The sequence below is a fragment of the Lampetra planeri genome, chromosome 15 (genome assembly GCF_965212315.1).
Source record: "Lampetra planeri chromosome 15, kcLamPlan1.2.h2, whole genome shotgun sequence".
Classification (NCBI taxonomy): domain Eukaryota; kingdom Metazoa; phylum Chordata; class Hyperoartia; order Petromyzontiformes; family Petromyzontidae; genus Lampetra; species Lampetra planeri.
The window spans coordinates 4,543,063-4,566,386 of record NC_136121.1 but is presented as its reverse complement, the minus strand read 5'-3'; the positions used below and the strand labels follow the sequence as shown (position 1 = coordinate 4,566,386).

Genomic DNA, 23,324 nt, shown 5'->3' with positions numbered 1-23,324 from the left:
TGTGTGTGTATATTATATTGTCATCTCGGTCATCTCAGTCAGTCGACCCGTGGCACCTGGGTCTGCCCCGTGACCTCCTGCCAGCGGGCGTTCGACACTTCACGTGGCCTCAAGTTGCAACATGGCCTGGCACAAGCGTCGTGGTGACGTCTTCGCCATTTAGTGGCGAATGGTGGTTGTTGTTGTATATTGTATCACAGAGATGAAAGGAGCAAAAAATTATTGTTTGCGTCATTATGCAATAACGTTCAGCTCACTGTGTTATAAACCTAACAAGCTGGGTTTGATTTATGGCCATGCACAATCTGTGTACTTGGCCCTAACCATAGAAATGTGGAATTTCCACAATTGGATTGGGTCACCAGTGGAGATGAGCACTGACCATTGCTCGTATGAGCAGGAAGACGTTGGCATTTTACTTGGTACAACACAAACGTTAGTTTAACGTCCATTATTCCGAGATCAAAACAAACCCCGCATCATTTGCCGCATCCCATATTGACATACAGCACTTGATATAATGGTAACATAATGACATTGCTTTCACAGTGTATTTGTGCCTTCTATAATCGGCGACAGCTGTTGCGTGAACAAACTGCAGTGTCTAAACAGTAATTATGTAGTCCTTAGGTCTTAATACTTTTTCTCAGTGCAATGAACTAGGAAACAGGATTTGTCAAGACAACACGTAATTATCTAACACATTAAATAACTGTGAGATGACCACATCAAAAAAGTCTGGTTTGTCTGGTTTTGTGGCCATATAAACCCCGTGGTTTTTAATAAAGGTGTACTGTATAGTTTGTTTTATGTCAATTTTTATTAACTTGCTTCTTGAATAAGGGAGGCTCTATAAAATGTGTATATCATTGCTTAACTGGCTCAGGGATCCATACTCTTTGGTTCTTTCGGTAAAGTCACGTAGGTGAAAAAAAAAATGGCTCAGGGAGGCAATGTTGTTTGAGTAGGAATATTGTGACATCTTCATGCATGGTTATAATCTGCTTGGTGAATAAAAAGTGACTCTGAATTGCAAGTTAATCTCAGTCTAATTGGCTTCTTCATTCAATTCTTGCGCATGATGGCAATGTGTTCAGGAGCTAAATTACAACGTTGAGGTGTGCTAGCCCTTGAGAGGGCTTCAGGAGAGAGAGAGTGTGTGTAGTTTTGCTATTGCTCTATTGAAGGAGCGCAGACTACAGTGGTTCACTATATGGTCTATAGTTTGGCCACAGTCACACTATTGTGGCTTGTCTTTAATTTTCGATTCATAGAGGAGATGTGGTGTGCATCGGTCTGCTGATGTTCTCATGCGATTGACGGTTACACCAGCAGTGTCTTCGAGGAGGAGGAATGTCAAAGCCAGGCAGTGCGATGATGTTTGGGGCTCGAATGGCGAGGGGTTCATTGTGGACGTCTGCATTGTTCCACTGTTGTTCGCCAGTGTTCTCCCAGATCTGAGTGAGATTCTAGGATGGTGATAGCTTGATCCCAGAAGGTTGGATTTGGACTTGAGTCGGTGGAGAGGTGCTTTGTTTAGGTCTTGGTTGATGGGTGGGAGGTTATCGCTGGCAAGAATACGTGTAAACTTCTTTGCAGTTTGCGCGATGTCTCTGCAGATATTTGGTGGCAGGATGTTGACGAGAACAGCGAACCAAGGGAATTGGTGTCGAACTTAGTGGGCCGGTAATGATGCGCATTGCGTCATTTAATTGTGAATTTAGCCGTATATGGGGCTTCTGTCCATGATTACTCCTAGATATCTTGGAGTGGGGTCGTAACACATTGAGCTACTACGGAAGAACACATGAAGGGTTGTGAGATGTTAACTACCTTGCCTGCTATGCAGGAGGTCGTGGGTTCAATCCCGACCTGACGCCTGCAGTATATTTGGAGTTTGCATGTTTCCCTCCCTGTGGTTGCATGGATTTTTCTCCGGGTCCTCCAGTTTTTGCCTCCAAATTTCACTTGTAGCTGATTGGACCTTACCTGGTCAAATAAATATAATTTATAGTTTCATAGTTAAAATTTCGAAAAGTTTTAGTTTTGCACGATTATGCAGGTGGAAAGCACTTGTTGCTCAATAATAATAACGATAATTTGAGTGATTTAAAAAAAACATTGATCCATTGCCTTCTTCCTAGTCCTCTCCCCGGCCCACTACCTAGGGAATACACTGACAACTGAAACGTCCAACGTCACTCGGAAGAATGAGCAGACCTAACCTCGCAATAGTGTAGCCGCATCTTGCGAGAGCATTGCAGAAGAAACAATTAACAGACAGATCCAAGATCGGAGCTGGCTCGGTTATAGCTTGGCAATGTTCGGCGGGGATATCTAAACAGAGGTGTTAATTTCATGCAGGGCACACGTTTGGTTCGCCATGAATACACTCCAATTAAGCGTCAAGTTGTGGTTTGTTTAAATCGTGTATTTAAAGAGTGAAAATTACGTATTTTCACTGCTATAACTTGCGAAGAATACACATTTAGAATGCTACATTCATTGAGCATTTTGCAGCTGCCATTTTTATAAATATTTTAATTAAATTCCGTCTTTTCTATTTAGGGCCATGTTACAGCCCACTGGCGTGAAAATATGTGTAAGCAGGCTATAAATTGGATGTTAATGCAGCAGTAACGTTTTGTAAATTCGTTCCGAGTATGTTCTTAACATGGAATTTAGGCCATGCTACCAGATCACTGATGCCTACTTTGGCTAATAGTCTTGGATTGTATTTCGAGTCCACTTAAAGGAAACTAACATTTTAACTAATGGGCACATGCTCACTGTCTAAATAGCAAGCGTCCAAAAGGTTAGACAACTCATTGCCATAGAGTTACATGTTTATACGTCAAGTGTTGCTGTTTAGAACACTTACTTTCGTTTGTTTTTACACACAACAGGAGAATATAATTACGGGATGAACACAACTGTAAAACGTTACGAATTATGTATACCTCGAGCAATTATTGAAGGCAGGTCAGGATAAAGATGATGAAATAAAAGAGGCAAATTAGAGCAGGCATGAGTATATTTGTAACACCAAACTTGATAGTGAAAAGAAAGATACTAACATGTTTGAAATAAAAGTTTTCAATCAGTGCATACGGATTAGAAACGTGGATCCTGACAAAGAAAACATATGAAAAGCTGAAAAATGTGCAAAGAAGAATAGAAAGATGTGTGCTTGGAATTAAAGTGAAAAGCAACAAGATGAACACATGCATGATCAGAGACATCATATCGACTGTTCATATATACCTTACGGACGTGTTCGGAGAGGATGCATCGCTAGAAGGAATGATGACAATGGACAAGACTGTTGATGGAATGGCAAACAAAGGAGGAAACGATGACCACGAGGATGGCCACAAAGGAGACAAAGCGATGGACTGAGCCCGCACGTGGGAGTGAGACGGATTGTGGCTTCACAGAAGCGTGATTAAGAGCGATGGCATGGGTCGGCAGCAGTGGATTGTCAATGGCCGCTGGTTCCGTTGCTGCTACTGATGATGAACATGCACTTTGTCTTGTTTGTATTCCGGTGGGTCTGTTCAGTACCCTTGTACGTGTCAATACGTGTTTCAGAAGTATTTTCTGGACACATTTCTGGAATCATTAGCGCAATATGGGATGATGTGTGCAGAGTGTTGGGAAGTTTTGTTTTTATAAATAATCAATATTTTATTATTAATTACTTTGTGCTTTACGAGTAATGTAATATCATTCCAATATTTGTTTTACTTGATTACTTGACAGTAACAATTTTTTTACCTGATTACTTGAATACTTTTGATGCTTACTTTATTAAAGTTAATGCATTTTAGGTCAATGTAAAATGACAGCACGAGCTATGATATTCAGGCAATTTAGCGTGACCCGTGTGTGTGTGTTGGCTACTGACTGACCTCACATTAACCCAAGCTGCTGACACCGCCATTCTCCCCCCACCCCAAGCAAGCATAAAATGTCATCTGCCGAAATGTTAATCTGACGACACATTGAATTAGCAGTATTGACACAGGCTTACTGGTGCCGGCCTTTTCGTGATATTTTACAGTTTTTTTTGTCTCCCTTGTATGCAGCATACGCCACGTTACATGGACAGATGCACAAACGTACGGGGCAATATCCTGTGAAGGCAATTAGAGTTAAACACTACCTGGAAACTTTGGAAAATGTAAAACTCTGCCAAATTATACAATGCTGTTCTTTGTCAGTCTTCTGGAAGAATGTGGAAGCACAACTTTCTGCTCATAAACATAAAAGCACGTGTTAAACATAGTGTTCTTTGTAACACCGTAACACAAGGACTTTTGCAAATATTAGCCTAATTAATCACTCGCTTCGTTTATCTGTTTCTAGCTGCGAGTAATAAGTACTGCATTGTCATTGCTAAAATTGTAACATTTGCAAATGATATACATATTTATGCATGGCTGGAGCTGTGGGTAAGTTGCACGATTCACAATTGGGAACGTGACTCAACCCATATGGCCAATAAAATTTAGATCACTTTGTGGATAGTAAGCAGATATCAACCAATGGATAGACTGGCATCTACCATAGCAATGTGGAATTTACACAAATGACACAGGGCTACCAACAAAGATGAGCACGATTCAATCGCTCCTTTGGCCTTGCAATCCAGAGGTCGCCGGTTCGATTTGGTGTCCTGGCACCGCAGATGGGATAAACGGCAACTTTCTAAATCCTCCCGATGTCTTGTCCACCCAGCAGAATAAATGGGCACATCACAGTTAGTTGGTTGGCAGATCTTGTGTGGTGGGGTAAAGTGTGAGTACTCTCACCTCTCCGAAGTCCTCTGGCCATTGTGTAAAAGGTGGCCAAATACCCTCTTAAAGGAGCTCCCTTGAGCCTTTAGTTAGTAAAGGTCCTTATGTCAGCACTGGAGTGGGTAAACATTTGGAGGCTGATGATGGTCTACTCTTGTGAATGTTACCATGGTACCTTTAATGTCACATTCACAGCCATGTGGCACTTTGTTGATTGAGAGATGGTCTCCAACTGCAAGGCTACCCCCCAGATACATGCGGCCACATAGACTAAACGGCATTTAGCCCATGGTCTGCTTAAGAGACAATTTGCAAGGAGTGAAATGCAAAGGTCTATTAATATACAGATAGTCCACGACTTACGATAGTCCCCGAATTGCGATATTTCGATCTTACGATGGCGATAGCGATACGACAAAATTGTAAAATATTTTTAATTTCGCGCGGCAGGCAAACGCAGCAGCGTACGAGGTACGATACTATATGTTGAGACGCTGCCGGGATGTACGCGTCTCCCGCCTTTCTATTAAATTGCAGTTCATATAGGTAGGTTAAGAATTTACCTTTTTTTACTTTACATTGTACTGTGCAATACAGTATTGTAATTAATAAATACATACAGTATATAGTTTATACAGTACGGTACTGTAAATTGCTCTGTTTTGCTAAATTATCACCCTTTAAGACTCCTGGGTAGGCTAGGCCATCTTCGACTTACGATATTTTTGACTTACGATGGGGTCGTCGTAACGCATCTCCATCGTAAGTAGAGGACTACCTGTATATCTTGCGGTCAATTACATTACTGTATGATTTGTGTATTCAGCTTGCCATAATCAAAAGCCTATCATTCTCACTTTAATATTTGCATAAATAGAGACAAGTGATCATTATCAATCACAGAATGTTGTAAGGTTATGAGCAAATAATTCAAAATGAAAAATGGAAACCAACCAACGTCATCACCTGTGTTGTGCTCGTAGAAGTGATACAGACACATAGTGTTCAAAATGGTGGAGATACCTCCTGCCAAAAAAAAAACATGTAATATCATCGTACTTGCATTCAAACGTTTTCAGGCTTAGAATCCAGACGATTAGTTTGAACTGAGTGAAGCTACAAAACCCAAGGATGGTGAAACTGGTATACAGACACCCAAACCAATGGTGCTGTGGCTGGTGCTCCACTTGCAATCAGAGGTTTGTAAGTTCACTCGGCCTACTATAACTGCTGGGCTCAATAAAATAAGTTCCACTTTGTGGAAAGTCAAAATGGTTGTAATCCAGCGATTGTTTTTGTTTATGTGTCATTAATAGACAGGTTTACCTGCCCAACACCAGCTCAGGGCTCCCAACGAAGATGAGCACTGCCACAACCATAGCTTGTTGGAAAGGGAAGATACTATGACTTGAATTTGGCGTTCCATTCGCATGACATAACACTACTGAGCACCGTAAGAAGATCACGAGCTTCTTCTTGTATTCTTGCCAGGTGCTGAATGATCGCTAAAGACATGATTCTTGGATACAGCCTGTTTAATTCGGATACACCTCTTAACCTTCCATTACTCTTAAATGCAGGGCTAGATAACAGGTTACAGGTTAAACACTCTAACAGTTGGAATGTTGGAACATTATGTGCTGCCCCAAACACCTGACCGATACCAACGAGCAAAAGAAAATCCTCAGATGTCTTTGACTGTGAACAGTCGAGGTGCATATATGTCTAAACAGTGGCCATCGGCTGTTGGTCATCAGGAACATGTTTGTTTCATGCCATGGGAGAGAGAGAGAGATAAAAGAAAAGGGTGGAAATGTGGATTTAAAGCTTTCGTGACTGCAGGGATTCATCTTCTTGGTTCTTTCGGTAAAGTCACGTAGAAGGGAAGTAATAAAATAATAAAAATAAAACATAATAAAACAATTCTCACGACGTTTCGGCCACAACGCAAGCAGCCGTCCTCAGGTGAAAAACAGGTCTGTCGAGGCGACAGCATCTGAATGAAACAGCACAGGTGCTCGGAGCATATATATATATATATAAGCTGGGTTAGAGGGGTGGAAAAGGGCGCCTTGATAAAAGAATATGCATATCAAGAGGCATTTAGCATATTTATGGGAAATGCAGGTATGTGATTAGTACTACTCATGCCTGTGCATTATGCAGGATTAGCAGCATCAAAGGGAAGGGATATGGGAAATACAGGTATGTGATTAGTACTACTTATGCCCGTGCATTATGCAGGATTAGCAACATCAAAGGGAGGGGATATGGGAAATGCAGGTATGTGAATAGTACTACTTATGCCCGTGCATTATGCAGGATTAGCAGCATCAAAGGGAGGGGATAGGGGTAGCATTAATAAAGGAAAGGAGTGTTAATAGTATGTAGCTGCAGTAACTAAAACCACCACGTAAACAACTAAAGTATAAACTACATAGTATCATCAGTATACTAAATATACTCTACAATAAGCTGAGTTACTAACAGTAAGTAATACATTACAATTCTACGTCGTAAAAAATATATAATATGCTTCCATCTAAACTTTATTCTCTTACATCACACGAGTCTACACCGTACTATATACTGCCATAGACAAACCCAACATTAAATTATATACTGTATTGCTATAAACCACCCTATACCTTATACATTGTAATATTGCACTATGTATTATTCTGCCCACCCTAATGTATATCACACTGCTGTATATTGACTATACAATTACGATACTATATATTACTTTGTACATTGTATTAAGCATATAAATGTTATACTATTTGTTATTATACACTGTACCATTGACCGTCGTGTGAAAGATACTAAGAGGAAGCAACGAAATATGTCAATGGGTGTGTAGTGGTGGGAAACTTGCAGCGGAGCAAAGAATCCATTCCCTGCAGAGAATAGAATGCCAGTGAGTGGAATGCGGTCTGAAAGTCACCGTAAACGTGAACACAATCAGTTAAGATCCGAAATGGTTTATTACGTCCTTGCAATGATTGCTAAGCCAGAATCCATCTTCTCGGTTGAAATTGTCTCTGTGTTTGTATATGTGGATCGCCTCATGAACGAATCTCTCATGGTAGCCAGATGACTTGCAGAGAACCTCTGTCTTGGAGAAGTCAATATCATGTGAGCCCACTGAATTGTAACAGGATCTGCCACGGCTGATGTGTTTGTCCTACCGTGTTTCAAGTCTGCTTCATGTTCACGGATGCGGTCCGAGACATGTCGTTTGGTTTCTCCAATGTAACTACTACCACAGAGGCAACTTAGTTTGTAGACGCCAGGGTACTGTATGTCTGGAACCACATCTTTTACAGACGGGACCAGATCACGGATTTTATGTACTGTGTTGAATCGGACCTGGATCTTGTGTTTTATCAGGATTTTGGAGATCTGTTTTTTTTTGTGACCCCAGCAATGTAGGGTAAGGTGATGGTCTTGAAAGGCTCCTCAACAGGATCCTTCTTGATGGTTGGAGTGATGGCTTTGCGGATTATGTAGTCGGAGTAACCATTAGCCTTAAGAGCTTGGCGTACGTGTTTGAGTTCACTGGCAATGTGTTCCTGGTCGGATATGCATTGGACTCTATGGTATAGAGTCTTGATGAGGGAATTCTTCTGGGATGAATGGTGGTGGGAATTCGGTTTTAGGTAAGCATCCGTATGGGTGGCTTTCCTGTAGACAGAGTGGCTCATTAAACCATCAGGTCTCCTTTTAATTAGGACATCCAAAAAGGGTAGCTTGCCATCTTTTTCGACTTCCATGGTGAATCTGATGGCTGGGTGTATGGAATTGATGTGGTCGAGAAATTGGTCTAGAGCAGGCCGGCCATGTGGCCAGATGAAGAAAGTGTCATCTACGTACCTCTTCCATAAGGTCGGGCGTAGAGTGACAGTCTGGATGGCGTCAGTCTCAAATTTCTCCATGAACACGTTGGCTACAACCGGAGATAGGGGGGAGCCCATTGGGGTGCCCTCAGTTTGCTTGTAGAAAGTTCCATTCCAGGTGAAGTATGTATTGGTTAAGCAGTGTCTCACCAGGGGGGGTACTCCAGCATTCAGTCCTTGATGAACCAAGTCTTCAATGATTGCGATGGTGTCAGGTACAGGAACTTTGGTGAATAAGGAAACCACATCAAAACTGACAAGCAGGTCGTCTGCGGACAGGGAAATCCCCTTGATTGTCGATACCAGGTCAGTAGAGTTTAGTACCGCAAGAGGTGGTTTTTCCAATGAAAGGCCGTAGGATTTCAGACAAAAAACGAGCCAGTTTGTAAGTGGGGGAGTTGATGGTAGAGACAATGGGACGAAGAGGCGTATCTTCTTTATGTATCTTTGGCAAGCTGTATAATCTTGGTGGCCTGGCTGCAGAAGGTTTCAACGAGAACTGTTTGGTCTGATCAATTAATGCAGTTGACAATTCAGTGGACTCACATGATATTGACTTCTCCAAGACAGAGGTTCTCTGCAAGCCATCTGGCTACCATGAGAGATTCGTTCATGAGGCGATCCACATATATAAACACAGAGACAATTTCAACCGAGAAGATGGATTCTCGCTTAGCAATCATTGGAAGGACGTAATAAACCATTTCGGATCTTAACTGATTGTGTTTACGTTTACGGTGACTTTCAGACCGCGTTCCACTCACTGGCATTGTATTCTCTGCAGGGAATGGATTCTTTGCTCCGCTGCAAGTTTCCTCTCACTACTCACCCATTGACATATTTCGTTGCTTCCTCTTAGTATCTTTCACACGACGGTCAATGGTACAGTGTATAATAACAAATAGTATAACATTCATATGCTTAATACAATGCACAAAGTAATATATAGTATTGTAATTGTATAGTCAATATACAGCAGTGTGATATACATTAGGGTGGGTAGAATAATACATAGTGCAATATTACAATGTATAAGGTATAATAGGGTGGTTTATAGCAATACAGTATGTAATTTAATGTTGGGTTTGTCTATGGCAGTATATTGTACGGTGTAGACTCGTGTGATGTAAGAAAATAAAGTTTATATGGAAGCATATTATATATTTTTTACGACGTAGAATTGTAATGTATTACTTACTGTTAGTAACTCAGCTTATTGTAGAGTATATTTAGTATACTGATGATACTATGTAGTTTATACTTTAGTTGTTTACGTGGTGGTTTTAGTTACTGCAGCTACGTACTATTAACACTCCTTTCCTTTATTAATGCTACCCCTATTCCCTCCCTTTGATGCTGCTAATCCTGCATAATGCAAGGGCATAAGTAGTACTATTCACATACCTGCATTTCCCAAATCCCCTCCCTTTAATCTTGCTAATCCTGCATAATGCACGGGCATAAGTAGTACTAATCACATACCTGCATTTCCCATATCCATTCCATTTGATGCTGCTAATCCTGCATAATGCACAGGCATGAGTAGTACTAATCACATACCTGCATTTCTCATAAATATTCTAAATGCTTCTTGATATGCATGTTCTTTTGTCAAGGCGCCCTTTTCACCCCTTCCAACCCAGCTTATATATATGCTCCAAGCACGTGTGCTGTTTCATTCAGACGCTGTCGCCTCGACAGACCTGGTTTTCACCTGAGGGCGGCTGCTTGCGTTGGGGCCGAAACGTCGTGAGAATTGTTTTATTATGTTTTATTTTTTATTATTTTATTACTTCCCTTCTACGTGACTTTACCGAAAGAACCAAGAAGGTGGAAATGTGGTTAGAGTAGTCAACTCGCACGGAGAAGCGCATGCATTCAAATCCCAGTCGGGGGGGGGGGGAGACAGACCACAATGTCTCCGAAGTTGTTAAATTAGTGCCATTTTAAGGATATCAACAGTGTTTTTTTTCATGGATAGACTGACCCTCTGTCATAGGAGTGTGGATTTGTATCCCTGACTTAGAGCCACCAAATGAGATGAGCAGAACCACCCCGTGCTTGTTTGAGTTGGAAGACATTTTGACTACAAATGAAAACAAAGCCTACAAGCCAACAATTACGTGAAGACATGCCATTATGTCTGAGCAAAGTCACACTAATATATATTACAATGAATCGTGTTATTTTTGTCTCTATAATATTTTCCAGTGCAGCCACAAGTAAGATGTTTTGTGTGTTCTGATGCTATGCAAGCATAATTTAATGATATCCTCAAATACTGGTTGAATATTATTAAGTGTAAAGCACTGCGAGTCCTTGTGAATGGAATGTGTTATCAACAGCTTAATATTGCCTCCTATAAATAGGCAATGGAACCACAGGATACTTCTTAGAAAGGCTAAATGGAAAGTTTTTTTCTGCACAATGAGAATTCTCATCTAAAATTAAAGATTGTATTTTTATATTCTTGCAGTCACGAAAGCTTTAAGCCAAGATTGTATTTATATATGTAGGTTTTCCTTTATCTAAACCAAGTTGAACTGCGACCAAGATCGAATTGGTTTTTGTCATTTCTAACCGTTGAGTTGTCAGCTTGGTTACATTTAATAGTTGTAAGTTTCAGCAGACAGTATGGAATATGTATACACAAAGACTGATGGAAAGACAACGACCGAGTGACAACGACTGAGCACTCAACCTATATAACCCTACTCATCAATCGTTTGAGGTGGATAAAATCAGTACTATTTTGTTATGAAACCCATCCCACACTCGTTTGAGCAGGAACTCACAAAGGCTTTCACGTGGCTTTGACGGACAGAGAAACTGGTAAACATACGGACGCATTTAAGCACAATACCAACAATCCAAATCCTACAAAATTTTCACTTAAAACTACGACTGTGGGAGCGTAGTATGAGCAATGGGGCACTACTAATCGGGACACATTTTTACCTGAAACCCATGCCCTTTGTCATCATTATTCTCAAGCCGTCTCTTTAAAATGTGGAAATGAGTCCCTGGGTGTATTTCACTGGCAGCACACTCACACATTCCGCACATCTTCCTTTCGTCGGGCTTAGCATCCCCAAAGAGCGATTGCCTTGACTTTACCTCCCTATCATCTGCCGCCTTATCAGCACAGCAGGCTGCAGTTTTTTCATAATAATAACAGTATGGTTGTAACTAATTATGTTGCACGAACCCATACGTAAATTATCGAGTTCAACAAAAACCTTAATTTTCGCAAAAACCTAAAGCCACAGGAGGGACGCGTATTAATTGGGTGACACGGAATGGATATAATTAGCTAATTTGTGTGATAAAATACGGTGATTATAATAATAGCTCCATCCAATAACACTTTTTTAAATATATAAGCACGTGGCATCAACATTCATGGAACTTTTCATTGACATCTGAATAGAATGCTGTAAGCTTTCAAAATATATATGAAATGTCATAAATTGCTATGCGAGTCATTCGAAGGCTCTTCAAATATTTTGACTTAAAGCTCGGCAGTTGTACACATGCTTGCCAATGGGTACATTTTTTGCACACAATGCCCGTGCCTCCACTGGTTTACACTGTAAATGTAAAATTATCAGCAGTCATTATCAATCCACTGCTGGATGAAAGCCTCCCCAAGCTGCCATTAGCTCTCACAATCCTGCAATGTAATAATCCACCTCGGAACTGCACACAAGGTGATGTCATCATTCCATCTCCCCAATGAATGTACTCGCTTACACCTAGTCGCATATTATACACACTCATTCCACGCAAAAAGTTTGCCACAAATACCTTGCTGATCTCGTTAACGAACATAAACCATCACGCAAACTCCGGTCATCTTCCCAGTGGCTTTTGTCTAGCCATCGAACAAATAGGTCACTGTATCACGCGCTTTCACATGCGCTTCTGCCACCATCTTTAATGCTCTTCCTTCCGATATTAGGAAGCCACTGGGGCAATGCACTTTTAAATCATCTAGATTGAAAAGTTGTTTCTTTAGAACTGATTTTTTGTGTTTAGTTTGTTGTCCTTCCTTCGCACCTCTAATGAGCACAGTTGGCTTGGTAGGCAAAGTTCAACGTACATATGTGCTGTAGCCTGGGATGCGTTCCTTTCAGTTACTTGTCATGAATGGGCATATGCGTTGGTTAGCTCGTGAGCTGTGTTGAGACAAATACTTTTGAGAATTAGTAGGGGAACAACGATGCAATATTTGTTATGTCCACAATACATGCATCAAACCGTGCTTGTTAAATAAATAATATTCCATTCTTATAGCTTGTATGTAATGGCTTCACATGACCCCTGTTGCCACTAAAGGCTGCTAAACTTCTCCCAACAAAAAAATGTGAGTCTTAAATCGAATTGCAATTCACTGAATAACAAGGGGACAAATTGTTACAGACCTAGTAATCAGCCTCTTGTTACAGTTTATGTGGCGGAGTGTGTGAAGTCTACCCCATGAGCTAGAGAGAGTGTGGTCAGACCGGTGTGGGAACGGGGTTTGGGGGAAAACACGCCAACCAGGTCTAGGGAAACGTAGGCTATTTAAAGATGGACCTCTCACGGGATTGGCCCAGGGACTGAACAATGGGCTGCGCAGCCCCATAAAAGGAGAGCCCGAATCGGCAGTGTGGGCGCGCAACTCAGAAGCAGCAGCAGCGGCATCGGCGGTGGCGATCGGTGATCGGCACTGTAAGTAGGAGTTGAGTGCTGTCTCCAACTCTACAGAATAGATATCGGACAGGGAAACATTAGGTGATGGTATTATTATTGTTAAATGTTTCCAGTGGCTGACCTGGGGAGTGAACCAGGGCCGGTGGGACGTCAGAGACCACAAGAGCATGTCAGGAGCAGGGAAGCAAGCGAGTTGCAGCCTGGCACTGGCCGAGAGTGAAGTCGGTTTCCGGGGTGGCCGCTTGGGCTGCCCACGGACATCTCCCACTCTCTGAGGATGGGAACTCTGTGAAGCAGAGTTGCATAGGGGAGGGGGAAACCCCTGGAGTAGGAACGTGGGAACTCCTGAAGCAGAGTTGCGTAGGGGAGATGGACGACCCCCCTTCCCCCCCCCCAAACGCTTCTGTGTGTGTCTCGGGGAAACGGGAGGAGCCGTAGGTGTGAGTGGATGTGTGTGGGTGATCTTGTATTGATTCTTATTCGGTTGATGTTCTTTGTGGTAGCCTGCTTTCACGGCTGTAACTCATCTGCCTGTGGTGGTCGGTGTCAGCTTGGGGAGTAATAAAAAAGTTGACATCCCTAACAGCCAGGGCTCTGAGTGGTCGAACACCAGCGCAACTCGATACACCCCAACCATCAGCCCTCCTGATTAGGCAAAGTGACATTTTCTGGGGGATCGTCCGGGATCAGTTCAGACCTTCTTTTGTTAATTCTAGGACTGGTTTGGTAACACTGCTATCTGATTCCAAGACGAGGTGTGGATTGATTTTAACAAAAGCCAAGGACGTGGTTGTGGTTGACTGTGTATAGTGTTGGGCTAGACCATTGATTGGGTTAGTATGGATACAAAGGAGGCTCGAGATGTAGGGCGACAAGGACATGCTCTGGAGAAATTTCTAAGAGATGAGAGAGCGGACCCAAGAGAAACACTCAGATTAATAGAACTGGAGAAGGAAAAAATGAAGCTGGAGGTGACTAGAGAGATAGAAATGGAGTGGATGCAAAAGGAAAGAGAAGACAGACTGCAGGTTGAACGGTGGAAAATCGAATTGGAACATAAGCTTGAGGCTGGGGTACCGACAACTCCCACAGCAGCTTTTCCAAAAGCCGCAGTGCCCAAGCTTCCTCGGTTCTATGAGAACGTGGAGGATATGGATTCTTACCTGCAGCGGTTCGAACAGTATGCCAAGTGCCACAAGTGGCTAATGAATGAATGTGGTGTTAATTTGGGTGCTCTGCTGAGTGGAACGGCACTGCTGGTGTACCATCAGTAGAGTGGGGAGGACGCAGCTGATTATGAGAAATTGAAGATTGCATTGATGGAGTGGTATGAGCTAAATGAAGAGGGTTTTCGTAGTAAATTCCGGGGTGCTAAACCAGAGAGAGGGGGAAACTTTAGCCAGTTTGTGGTGAGAGCACGACATTATCTGACAAGATGGATCAAACTGGCTCGGGTTGAAAAGACATACGAAGGTCTGGTCGATCTGTTGCTAAGAGAGCAAGCCCAAAGGACTTAGCAATATTCCTGCGAGAGCGGATCCCCAAAGATATCCAAACAGTGGTGGAATTGGCCGAACATTTCTTAGCAGCACGGGACCAAACCTACGACTTTTGTTGACGAGAGCTTTCTAAAAGTGGGCCTGGATTTGCCAAACCAGGTACAGAGGAGAAACCAGTTAGAGGACATGAGACAAAGGGGGAAGGCAATGACTCTTATAAACCCATGAAGTGTTACCTCTGTGGGAGAGCAGGGCATATTGCGAGGTTTTGTCAGAAAATAGGCCAACCAGTGGGCAGGGATGTAAAGCCCCATACTGGCTTGGTGGGAGAGGCAGGGGTGACAACTGGGAGGGCTAGGCAGTTCGCTGTGTTGCAAGATGGAACAGCAGTTCCCGTGTTAGGAATGTGGGCGGACAGTCGGCACTATCCGACGCAACCAGGGTTTATTCATTCAGGTAGTAAACAGCATGCAGTCTCTGTCCTGAGAGAAACGGGCTGTAGTTGAATCGTGGTGGATCGGAAGTACGTGGAGGAATGCTGCTTGGAAGGGAGAACAAGCTTGTGCGTATTGATGGATGGGACAGCATGTCAGTGTCCACTTGCAAGAGTGGAAATCCACTCTCCATTCTTAAAGGGGGTTGTGCAAGTGTTATGCATGTGTAGTGACTTCGAGGAGACGAGGTCGGAGTTGAGGCACACTCTTTTTATTAACTCAGGGACAGACACAATAGTTGAAGGGGTAACGGCCCCTTCACCCGTACTATGGGAAACCCACCCTAGTACTAAGCCCTCTGTCCTGTTCCCCAGTCCTCCTCTAATGGGCTACGGGAGGCTGTCTGATCTGGCCCTGGTAAGCACAGATCTCGGCACCAGCTAAGCCGGCCTTGCCCTCACAAGGGCAGAGGTCCGGGAGCTCTTGGGCCGTGCCGCTGGCTTACCCAGCTCGGCCCTGACAAGGGCAGCGAGACAGGGGAGTCCCAGGGCCTAATCTCCGAGTCTTCATTCTTCACTGGTCAGCTTCGTGTCGAACTGGCCTCGAGCTCTCTGGCTCCCCGCCTTTTATAGAGATCCCCTCAGAGGGGCGGGGTCGTGGGGGATAACGGATGCGGACGTCGGTGTGGCCACCCGTGTGTGCGGGTGCCGACACCCCTGTGTTTCTTGTTCGCCGTTTCTCCCGTAATAACCCCTACACATGGACCACCCATTGTTTGTAGTGATTGGAATGTGTCGGGCCACGGCAGCCGGGAGACCCTGATACGACTCGGCTTCAGCAACATGAGGCTAGGGTGAACACTAGAGGGGCAAAAATTGCCCAACTTGTGGTTACTCGTGAGCAAGCAAAGAAGGCCAAAATGCCGGTGAAACCCTTAAAGGTGTTAGCCATAGGAGGGCAGCAGATGACATCACAAGAACTGAAGGAACTACATACCTCATATCCGAGTTTAACAACTTTGTGGGAAAAAGCTAAGCTAGATCGGGCCCTTGAAACCGCCAATGGGACTTCTAGCCAACATGTGGTAATTAATGCTGTTTTACAAAGAAAATTCCAGAGTCCAAGGGTGAACAATGGGAAAATGTTCACGCAGTTGATTGTCCCACAGAAATTACGGAATCAAGTGATGGCTTTAGCACATGATTCTTTGATGGCTGGGCACATGGGCGTTAGGTGAACGCTGACTCGCGTAGTGGCACATTTCTATTGGCCCGGAGTGGCCAGAGACATAGAGCGTTATTGTCAATCATGTGATATCTGTCAACGGACAGTTGCAAAGGGCAGAGTAAGTAAGGTACCATTAGGGCAGATGCCATTGATTGACACACCTTTTCAACGGGTGGGTGTTGATTTAGTCGGACCTCTTTCAGTGACGGAAAGGGGACACTGATACATGTTAACGTTGGTGGACTACGCTTGAGACTGCTGAAGTGGCAGAAGTGATGGTCGAAATCTTCGGTCGCATTGGGGTACCCACTGAGATTGACAGATAGAGGGGCACAATTTACAACAGATTTGATTAAGGAGATCAGCAGACTCCTGTCTGTCAGAACTGTGGACGACCCCTTATAACCCAAAATGTAATGGGCTGGTCGAAAGATTTAATGGGATGTTTGAGAACATGCTGCGACGTATGTCATCAGAGCACCCTCGCATGTGGGACAGATATTTACTAGCCTTACTTTTTGCCTACAGAGAAGCACTACAAGAAAGCTTGGGGTTTGCCCCATTCGAGTTGTTGTATGGTCGCTCGGTGCGTGGGAGCCCTAAGTATACTTAAAACACTGCTCAAAAGACGAGACTGAGGAAGAGGTGGAGACGACCTACCAGCATGTTTTTGAGCTCCGGCAGAGGCTAGAGCAAACCTGCCAATTGGCTAGAGAGTCTTGAGGACAGCTGCAGGGAAGCAGAAGCGATTATATAATCGACGGGCTAAAGACCGGAACCTGATATTAGGTGATTTCGTTCTACTGTTGTTGCCTACTGAGCAAAACAAACTGCTGTTGGGATGGAAAGGTCCATATAAGGTAATTGGAAAGGTGGAAGTGGCAGATTACAGGGTAGAGGTCAATGGGATTGAAAGGCTGTACCATGCCAACATCCTTAATAAATATATTAAGAGATAAACGCCCCCTGCTTTGAAGCCTGATATGGAGGTGAAGGGATGTGGCATCGCCCACTTGGAGGCAGTGATGGGGAGTAACATTTGCTTGGCTGAAGATGGGGAGGTAGGCGAGGAACCAGAAATTGGTCTGGTATCATAACCACAGGATGTAGAAGAGAGGTGGAGGGACGTTAGTGTTGGCACTGACCTGAGGCCCCAACAAGAGCAACAAGTGTGGAACCTCTTGCAAAGGTATAATTGGGTACTCACAAGTAGACCAGGCAATACAGAACCTTCCACATCATGGTGACAGATAACACGCCTGTGAGGGTTCTCAAAGGATGTGAGAATGTAGGGGCGGATTTCCTGAGTCGAAGCGAGACTGGGTCCCCACCTGATTAAGGATGCTTCAGCGCACTACGCAAGGGAGAGTTGAGGGAGCCTCAACTTTTGAAGGGGGGAGGCATTGTGGCAGAGTGCGTGAAGCCTACCCCGTGAACTGGAGAGAGTGTGGTCAGACCGGTGTGGGAATGGGTTTTGGGGAAGAACACGTCAACCAGGTCTAGGGAAACGTAGGCTATTTATAGACGGACCTCTCACGGGATTGGCCCAGGGACCGAACAATGGGCTGCGCAGCCCCATAAAAGGAGAGCCCGAATCGGCAGTGTGGGCGTGCAATTCAGACGCAGCAGCGGCGGCGGCAGCAGCAGGAGTGGCTGGGCGAGCTCCCACCCTCAAGGAGCGACACGAGTGAGGACCAGGGCATTGTCACGGAGTGCTGTCTCCAACTCTACAGAATAGATATCGGACAGGCAAACATTAGGTGACGGTATTGTTGTTATGTTTCCAGCGGCCGACCTGGGGAGTGAATCAGGGCCGGTGGGACGTCTGGGACCACAAGAGCATGCCAGGAGCGTCAGGAGCAGGGAAGCAAGCGAGTTGCAGCCTGGCACTGGCCGAGAGCGAAGTCGGTTGCCATCGGGTTACCGGGGTGGCTGCTTGGGCTGCCCACGGACATCTCCCACTGTCCGAGGACTGGAACTCTGTGAAGCAGAGTTGAATAGGGGAGGGGGAAACCCCTGGAGGAGGAATGTGGAAACTCTGAAATAGAGTTGCGTAGGGGAGGTGGACGACCCCTCCTTCCCCCCCCCCCCCAAAAGCTTCTGTGTGTGTCTCAGGGAAGCGGTAGGGACCGTAGGTGTGAGTGGATGTGTGTGGATGATCTTGTATTGATTCTTGTTCAGTTGATGTTCTTTGTGGTAGCCTGCTCCACGGCTGTAATAAAAAAGCTGACATCCCTAACAGCCAGGGCTCTGAGTGGTCGAACACCAGCGCAACTCTATACACCCCAACCATCAGCCCTCCTGATCAGGCAACGTGACAGTTTACATCGAGGTTTATATCTTGAATTCATAAGTTATTAAAGTTAAGACCAGATTATGACTTTTAAATGCAACGCAATCTCATAATTTGATGAAATTCATAATTGTTTTGGTCAACATACATCGGGTATATTTCTGAGTCGCACAGTAAAGCAGAAGATTGTAAGTTCAAATCCTGGGGTCAACAGAACGTATCACAATATTTATTTATCCTGGGAGAATCCGATAAGCTATGAAGCTCTTTTTCACGGATGTCTAGTATGGGCACGGGATAAGAAGTTTACAACATGAAACGATACAAAAAACACGATAATAGAAAGAGCACCACTCTGAGGAATATTTAATGTAGAATTTATGCCGCTGTCTCAGGGGCTGTAAACGGGAGATGACCACTGCCTCCGTGCTCTTTATTTCTGGCAATCACTCGAACTTTAACTTGATTAGCTGGACTCTGCTCGAAGGCGCATGGCTTGAGAACTCTGAACGTGACTTCTGCTGCTTCTGTGCTCAAATGAGAACAAGAGGCGGCTGATGATACGATATCCATATTTTAATTGCTTTAAGCAATTATTGTAATTTTTTTTATCAAAGTGAACATAGGCATAAAAAAGGTTATTACCTAGTATATGCCAATTCCGCCATTGTGAACACAATGAAAACAGGGATATGTATTTGATAATTGGATACCAGTTATTTTGTTACATTGTCATTAACGGCCAAGTTAACGACATCATTCTAACTATTGAGGCAGTGTGTGGCTCATGGGTTGTAGAAATCATTATATGTATTATGTGGAGAAATGGAGATATGAGGGAAACGCATTGCTCATTTATTTGCTAAATAAAAGTGGATGGGGTTGGCAAGGACACGTCTCTCTATATGGGACGGTAACCAATGGCCAAGGATGACAATGGAGTGACAGCCAAGGGATGTAACGCCTACGGGAGGACATAATTCATCAGTGGATTGAGCTTGGCAATGGACCATTATCAATGGTGTCTGTTGTTACGTCTGATACATTTGCACGTACAGCACGTGCAGCATAAAAAAACTAAAGCAAATATAGCTTCCATTTTATCAAAGAAATCCAGTGTATCCCATCTCTGAAAAAAAATCAATCCTGAAAATCAAATAAAATATTGTTGCAAGATAGCAACATATTGGCCTTGCAAGACAGACCTTTTTTATAGTTGCCCTACAATTTCTGTACAGTATCACAAAAAACAACGTGTTTGATATAATACAACTGTACACACAGTTACTGGCTTAGCACAACCTTCGGTTAAGTAATGTTGTTAAAAAAACATGGGACAACATAATTTTTGGATAGAGAAATTACATTTACATTAATTGGGGTGGAGTGGTTGCGCAGTGGTCAGTGGGCTGTACCTTGAGCCTGATCACCCAAGTTCGATTCCTGTCCGTAGCTAACATCAGTAGCGAGTGATATTTGAATCGGCCCAGGATTCTCCTTTGCCCTACCCTTATTGATTAGCGTGGAGAAGTATGGTCAAACAGCCAGGGCTATACATTTTTATTCTTATTATTACTATTTTCCTTTTAATTATTGCTATTGTTTTATTATTGCTATTGTATTATTACTAGTGCTTTATTATTATTGATATTATTTTATTATTGCTGTTGCTTTATTCGTATTGCTATTGTTTTTATTGGAAGCAAGTACTGGGAGAAACAACCCAAAGCATGTAGTTCGTGCAGTTACTTTTTATAATATAATTAATTACAATTTCTAGCCAATATAAATTACCCTATTTGGAGGCAATTATTGAGTAGAAAGCAGAACCGGCTAGTCATTACATTTGTAGTTCACGAGTCTCACTGTTGTATTTTTTATATTGTTTTTAATTGAGTAGCAATGTCTGTTATTCTAGAGGTCAGAGTTGGAGCTGAGCAAAGCAACTGCAAAAGGAACCTTTGTTTTTTTTTTACATGTGCATGATGAGAATGCTAAGCATTTCACAGAATGGTACATTCAGAATATAATAAGGCCAACAATTAATTGCAGATTATTTGGGTCTTTCGTTAATGTCTCGTAGATGGGTTGAAAGAAAATAACAAAAAACTACGACGTTTTGATCGCAACACAAGCGGTCGCCATCAGGAAAAGGGGGTTAGCCTCTAAAGGCAAACGGTTTATAAAGGTTTATTATGGGCGTAGCCCAAGAGTCAGCAGCATGGGCGGGGCAGTTAATGTAAGTGATGGTCATCGACGGCGCTGGTGGTGGGTTTCCACCAATTAAAGGGCTGCCAGGTAATAATTAGCATGTTAATGGGGGCTCAGAGCGGCCTCCCAAGGCGCTGAGGTGGCAATGTTAATGTGAGAGATTAGCATGTTAATGTAAGATCGCAGAGCCCCCGCCACATCGAGGTCGGCGCGCGGAGGTGGCTGTGTTGGTGTGAAAAATGTAACCTGTCAATGTAAAAACGGAGAGCCGAAAATAACAACTAACATCGGAAGGTGGCAGGATGGGAACATCACAGCCAGTTATGGCTTAAACTAGTTGATCACGTCCTTTCAATGATTGCTTGTGTAGCGATCGAAACGTCGTAGTTTTTTGTTATTTTTTTTGAACCTATCTACGTGGCTTTACCGAAAGACCCAAAGAATATGAATTCCTAGTCACGAAAGCTGTAAGTCAAAACAATAATTGCAGGTTTAACACGTCACCTTTCACGACCAATGTTATCCATATGTAACGACTCTGACGACGATGTAATAAGAGCCACTTTATTGGGACACAGCCATAATACGAGACCATAGGCTTCGTGGTTGTCTTCCAGCTTGTAACTTCCTCCCGAACGTCTCCACTCTCCATGCTCTCCCCTTTTATATTCCTCAGCCCTCTTTCTGGAACCTTCTTGTCGTTGTTTTTCCCTTAGCCAATCTCCCTGTACTACCCCTCTAACGGATACTCTTTGTTTTCCTGATGGATCTCGTTTAAACGTTATTTCTCTAATCTCTTTAAAAGTCTGCCTCGCGATCAATCACCGTGGAGGCCTCTTTCTACCAATCGGAGACCTTTGTTTATTTTCAAATAGCCCTTAGGTTGCCTATTGGCTTGGGGTTATTTTTCGGGCATTACGCATAATAAAACATTGTTTTGGGTTTGATCGTGTAAATGTGTCGTTAACCCCCTCTGATCCTTGCACCTGATAGGCTCACAGTGATGACATGTACTTTACAGTATTTAAGACTGGAAACAGGAAAACTCCCTCAATTCTGGCAAATCGCCTGATGAAGCTGGTTTTAATCATGAGCACAATGTCATAATCAAATTGTAAATGTTGTGGGTTTACTCTCCAACACACACAACCGGTGTGCTGAATTAGTAATTATTTGACACGTTTTGTTCGTGACAAACCTTACTAATTGGCTGCGTCGGGTGGTGGTGGATTAACGACACATTTATATTTTACGCGATCGAACCAAAAAACTTTTTTACAGAAACATAATCTCAAATATAATCAGGAAGATATGGTTGTGATAGGTGAAGGATGAACATTTTGGAGTAGGGAATTTTTTACTGGAAAGGGCATTGGAGTGGCACCCAGATCTCAGTGACCAAAGGGAAGCACTGAATCCAAATGGTGGGGCACTGTAAGAGGGGATAATGGAGATCGGGGGTCAAACTTGGCACCATTCACGGGATCTGGCAGAAGGAAAGAAGCAATGGCCAAGTGTGTGGTGGTATCAGGAGCATTGGCCACGACGAATTATTGGTCCTGGACATCTGTGAAAAAAGAGCTTTATAGCTCACTAGCGGAAGTACCCGGCTTTTCCCGGGTGAAAAATATATTTCTTAAAAACCTTACATATATATACACAGATACTAAGGTATTGTCAAAGCCCGGTGGGCTGTTTGTACATTTCTCCACCAACAAATATAAGAGGCTTTCACAAGTCCAAAAAGTTGTAGAAAGTGTAGGGTAAATAGTTGATGTCAAAATGTTTCCGAAAATTGTGGTCTCCCCCCCCCCTCAAAAAATATCTTTACCCCTCGTAGGTATATATACTAACAACACCTTACATACAACAGAGGAAGTGGTATCTATTGACTCTGTAGTAGTATCTACTGACTGTACAGTAGTATCAACTGAGCCAGTAGTAGCTACTGACTGTGTAGTAGTATTTAGTGACTGTAATAACTACTGACCATAGTAGTATTTACTGGGCCTACAGTAGTATCTACCGACTATATACTCGTAACGACTAACTGTATAGTATCTGCTGACTATAGTTGTATCCACTGACTATAGTAGTAACTACAAAATCTATAGCAGTATCTACTCACTCTATAATAGTATCTACTGACTCTAGTAGCTACTCACCGTGGTAGTATGTACTGACTGTATAGTAGTATATACTGACTGTTGCAGTATTGACTGACTGTAGCGGTATATACTGACTGTTTTAGTATTTACTATAGCGGT

At 43.3% G+C, this 23,324-nt stretch overlaps 1 protein-coding gene and 1 long non-coding RNA gene across 2 annotated transcripts in view; both read left to right on the top strand.

Annotated features, from left to right (window-relative positions):
* The window catches only part of LOC144722609 (relaxin receptor 1-like), a 320,166-nt gene that overhangs the window by 124,645 nt on the left and 172,197 nt on the right, over positions 1-23,324 (top strand). The window lies entirely within an intron of this gene.
* Positions 13,361-18,792, top strand: LOC144722611 (uncharacterized). The gene is made up of 2 exons (XR_013586073.1): positions 13,361-13,411; positions 18,341-18,792. It is a non-coding gene; the product is annotated as an uncharacterized LOC144722611 (long non-coding RNA).